Source organism: Setaria italica, chromosome I (assembly GCF_000263155.2).
Source record: "Setaria italica strain Yugu1 chromosome I, Setaria_italica_v2.0, whole genome shotgun sequence".
NCBI lineage: Eukaryota > Viridiplantae > Streptophyta > Magnoliopsida > Poales > Poaceae > Setaria > Setaria italica.
Window position 1 is genome coordinate 41,890,542 of NC_028450.1, and position 6,000 is coordinate 41,896,541.

A 6,000-nucleotide genomic window follows, 5' to 3' on the forward strand; every position below is an offset into this window, starting at 1 on the left:
CACCGACATCTACGCTAGGTAGGGGTGATCGTCAAGATCATCGGGCGAGCTTGAAGAACATCATCATCAAGATCAATCTACTCGATAAGAAGCAAGTCGTTGAGTCAGAGTTCCGAGCAGACAAATATACGTCAAGATAGAATTGATGCGCTCTGCGTTCCAGTCGAAAATCGAGTTGGTTTCCGCCACAGGCTGCTGCATGCAGCTCGTCGATCAAGGCAGAGGTAAATCCGATTCGAGTTGGGAGATCAGACAGACCGAGGGACCCACACCATAATTCCCAAAATGATAAAGATCTGTTATAGTCGCACGGGGATTGAGACAATTAATCAGTTCCGACTACTCTATGTGAAAAGAATTTTGAGGGATTTGTGCTACACGCACATGGAAGGCTATCACAAAACCTTAAAATCATAGCCCAACATACATAGAAAATGTACGCGAACACTGCTACCCGACGTCCGGCCGCATCAAGTCACCGACGACTAATTCGACTACTCGTCTCGACTAAAACTAGTCGAGGGTGGGTTCCACATGATCAACAACTAGTCGAAATCAACTCCAACCAGTTAGCTTTATCAACAATCAACACAGTTTCGTCGACAATCGTCCACGAATCAAGCTATGTCACTTTTTTAATTATTTTATATAATTTTTTTGCCTTCATGCAGGGCAACGCGCTGAGTACTTTTTTGTGTACACCTCTCGATGAAAATTACCTCCTAGAGCTACATTTTGTCAATTATTTTTAGGCATGTTAACCGACAGTCATGAGCTTGGTACGCTAAATTATGGAGGTTATAGCCACGGATTTTATGCACTGAGTTCCAAAAACTCCGCCAATAGGCTTGGTACATCGAATTTTAGAGGCTATGGCCATGGGTTTGGTGCACTAAGTGCTGGAGGCTCGCAGTGGCTACACCCTAAGGAGGCGCTAATCTTATGCGCGGCAACACGCGCTCTCTTCGCCAAAAAAGCAGAAAAGTCTCAATGACCACTTTACATGCAATCGCGCAATCTTTTTTATCACAATGCCAACTATGTCAACTACTTATTTTCACTGTCTTCTCTTAGTGGTCACTAATATCCTCGAGTAGAACACACCTTAATTCGTGAAAGTCTCGAATCTTTTGTCATGTCTAAATGCTAGGACGCGAGACAAAGATCTCCGTAGCAGCAGTGCTAGTACGCGTACACAAGACAAAGAACTCACATGCAGTGGCAATGGCTAAACAGTGACTGAGAGTCTAAATGTAATAGGCTAACTACTCAGAAAAATATGGCAGAAACAAGAGCACGACACAAATCATTTACATTCATCACTGAATAAATTTCGGTAGTATCTTCAAAATTTTACAAATATACTACATAATGTATGCATATTTTTTTGCAGGTCAAGCTTCGGCGACGACTCTTCAGAACGCTCAGTGTACCTCCAATGGCTCTACTAGCTCCCAGGCTCGGGGGCTAAGTGCCAATTACTACTCGAAATATCTCCAATGACTCAGCTAACTTCCAAATTCGGGGGTTAAGCGTCAAATAACTACTCAACGTGGCTTCTACAGCTCACCTGGCGCATAAGCTCGGGGGCTGGATGCCAAATGACTACTTGAAAGACGACTTGCATGAAGACTAAAGATCATCGGATTGATTATTTAATCATTCCAAGGCTTGGGGGCTGGTAAGCTACACCCAACAGTTGATTTTTTTCAAGATGAAAAAAGAAGATTCAAGATTTTATTGACCCTCAGCCTGATTCTTCGATTCAACCTAAGGCTCGGGGGCTACTCTATATGGAGTGCGACTTCCGCCGCCTTCCATATCACATTCCAAAGATGAAGATTAAAAATCAATACGATCAAGAGCTTGAGCACATCATAGCTCATGGCAGCTTTTAAGAACTTTGAAGATTCAGCCAGACAAAGTACTCGAGAAGCACTAAACTACTCGGCAAGGATCTAAAAAGTACTCGAAGGCTGCTGCATTCGACTATGAAGCGCTCGGGAGCTTGTTGGGGATAGATCCCCAGTACCCGTAAGGAAGGAAGAAGACGGATTCCTACTAGGATTTCTCTGTAATTCTACGAGGACTCATACCATGTAATCCTACTAGAACTCCTTCTTGTAACCGACTAGTAATCCCGCCCCTTGGAGTATATAAAGGAGGGCAAGATCCCTAGATCGGTAGGCGAAGATCTCATAGAATCACAACAGAGGACCAAATCCTCAACACCAAACAACACCCAAGCGCAAGGTGTAATATACAACACCCCAAACAGGAGGTAGTGTATTACGCTACTCTGGCGGTCTGAACCTATATAAATCCGTGTCTTGTGTCCTCGCTTTTACCTTCGAGTTTTAGATCCGATGATCCCCACCAACCAATCTACTTCCTCGGGATACTCTCGATAGGTTGCCTGGTATGAAACACCGACACCGTGTATAATTATAATTTAGGTTTGATACTCGATTGAACCATTTCAATGAAATTAGTCCAATCTACCGCTAAGAAGATTTATCTTTTTGTTTTTTTCTGCACAAGTTAAGTTTTAAATTCAAATTTTTTTTCATATTTATTTGGTATCATATATATTGATAGTTTTGAGCTTCAACTTCTCTTGGTCAACGATTTTTTTAAAAAAAAAACCGCGGCTTCTTGTACCAATCTTTCTTGGCACGTTACTGAATCTGCTTATGCTATATGAACTTGATTAAAATTATAAAAGTTTGATTTAGGATAATGTTTAAATGACTTATATTTTGAGACGAGGGAGCAAGTATCAAAGCAATATTTTGTAACAGCACTGCTAGCGCCCGGTCGTCCGATGGGAATTTCCCATCGGACGATCCGTTGCAACATCAAAATAAAATATCTGCAATATCTAAAATATATAGTTGCAACATTGAAAAACATGCCAAAAAATGATTAGTTGTTCGACTCTGGGATAGAAAATTTCTGCCGCAAACATTCATTTTGAAACATGCGGAAACAATAGTTGCAACATCGATACTTAACTATCCGAACATATACGGAGCCGTCCGATTTTTTTTAAGATTTATGTTCTGTTGCATTACCGATTTTGTAAAACGTAAAAAAAAATCCCCACTAAGTACTGCCGATCAAGAATACCACTGAATCCCGGTCGGACACTTGTGACAACTCTCAGCATAGTATATTATGGATACTTATTATAGTGATTTATTAGCACTGCCTGATTATGGTACTGTAGTGCAGCAGTAGGAACCACTAGGTGATGGATGGAAGCAGAAAGTATCATCAGTGTAAATAAAGGGGTCCGGAGAGAGATCAGAGAATGTTTTCCTTTGTCCTGGGCATATATAGCATAAAGGTGCACTAGTACTGTAAGTGTGAAACAAAACAGGTAACAACTGCCGGTTACTGTAGGTGCGGCGGCAGCTGATCGATGGGCATCGGTAACTAACAGTAACTGCTCCTCCATCCAACCATCCAGTTACTATGGATGGATCGGAGGAGAAGCAAACAAACAACACCAAAAGGCCATGTATGTTCGTATTTCTTCAGGATGTTTCTGTAATTTGGGGATGTGCAGTGCTCTCTGACCCCACTTCGCCAAACAAAAGAAAAAAAAAGTGTTGATTGAACCCGGCACCTAAAAATGATAAAGGTGATATGTTGATGGACGACTGTCGGACTGTGACTGCTCTCCAAACCAAAACATGCCTAGTCGTCATACTTTTTAATCGATCTTTGCTACTGTTTCTTTGTGTAAAAAAAGCTGTTATGCATGTCAACACCAAACCACCGATATAATGCTAGGCTAGCTGTATCATATTTCATCCCTCCCGATCTCTCTGGACCAGTATGCAGTACTTGGACCTGCATGTACTCATTGCATGCCACGACAAACTATATATGTCTAAATTGCCAGCCATCATGTGCATGATTATGTCTCAATACAATTATTCATCCATTATTCGTTCCTTATTATATACACACACAAAGATGATGATGATGTTGGATCACACATGCATTTCAACAAGAGCATTATATCGGTGGTTACAAAAAAAAAGGAAAATAAAACCTTAATCTTAAGGGATAGGGGAGTGGTGCATGTTTACTGATGAAAAACAACACTGTCTGCTGATGACTGATGAGTTGTTGCATCAGCCAGTTCCCCATTCGCTGCTTTAAGCACGCAGGGTACAAGGTAGCTAGCTTTATGTGCAGTGTGCACTGTCGGCAGCAGGTTGGGTTGGTGGCGCAAGAAAACATTCTGCGTGCGTGCGGTGCAGGCATGAAAAGATGGGAGAGGAGAAGCTACGCAATGCAGCATGCTATGATGATGATCATTGCTGGAGCCTGGAGCAGGGCAGGGCATGCATGAAATTCGATCGCCTGATGGATCGGATCCGATCCACAGTGAAAGGAGGAATAGCATGCAGGTAGCAGCAGCAGAACGACAGAGTTGTGTCACTTCCCTGCCCGCGCGCTGCAATTCAATTTGGGTTCCATCCACCTCTGCCTCTGCTCTGGCCTACTGTAATGGAGAAAGACAAGGCAGCCTCATTCATTTCCAATTTCCACTCTCGTATCAATTATATTACATATACTATAGATAGAAGAGAGGGAATTCAACTGAACAAACTGCTGCTGCTGGTTGCAAATGTTGAAGGACGACAGATGAATTGAAGGAGACGAATAATGGATCCAAAAGCAGATGCAGGTTGGAATGAAGCGACAGGTCAGGAGGACAAGGATGGATGGATCGACGGGAACCAACCATACGCTCCATGCCATGCATGAAAATAAAAGAAAAAAAAATGAACAGCTCCGATCCGATAGATCCATGGATGGATGGATGGATCATGGATCGTCGTACACTAGACACACAGGCAGCAGCTGCAGCTAGAAGAAGTAGCAGCAGAGGGTTGGCTGGCTCTTCATGTTGTGTGTCTCGTCTGGTCGTGTCTGCCATCTCTCATCTCACGCTCGTGCACGCTATCGCCGCCTATCTCTCTGGCTTCCTTCTTTTCTTTATTTTGCTTTGATTCATCTTCCTCTCGCCTTCGTCAACGGTTGAATTGCATAACTTCTTTCATCCGCAGCCATGCATTGAGTTTTAGGCACCCATCAACCTCATTATATGACAATTAATGTCTTGTGCTCAAGAATTTGCATTGTGACAGTGTGTGTTTGGCGTTTCAGTGTCTTCTAGTAAGAATTATGCGTACAATTAATTTTACTATATGTATATAATCCAGACACACGCATCAAAGGAATTTTTTAGCCATTATCGCTGTCTTATGCATGGCGTACATAGTTCCTTGGATAATTTGACACCAAATTGCATGGAGTCTCCCGCTCTCCACGCTGGACTCAGTAGCCCGCTATGGTTATTTAAGGCATGGAACCGCTATTTACCCTCATATACAATTTAGCCGCTATATCCCGCTCCCCTTAGCCCGCTATTTAAAACATTGCTCCGTAGTATAAATATTAACTAGATGAGTTTTTACTGAAAAATAAATGTAGCAGTAACAATAAGATACTGACGTGGTATAATAGGTGAGTTATGAGTAGTACTGTTATTACCTGGACCTGGCATCTAATTATATGCATGAGAAAGAAACAAAGATTTTCTTATTTTATATATGCAAGAAATTCCGTCAAACAACCGGAATTTGCGTACGTATGTTTGAGGACAAGAAATAATTTACAATAAAAAACCTGGATCTGGCCAATTATATATATAATGACTCAAAATAATTTACAACAATTGACAGCATATATCTCGCAAGGTAAATCTGCATACGATAAGAATCAAGACATGCAGGTCGCAATCAAGATGTGCAGCATTCAGGCAATCAATAAAATGAAGACAAGATGGTGTAGATCTATATATCTAGCTACGCATGGAAATTGAAATTGACGAAATGAACCGCGCGCAAGGTTTCAACGTACCACAGATGAAATTAACTTTAATTTCTTCAACCATCATCAGAGAAATTAAAGTTGGGG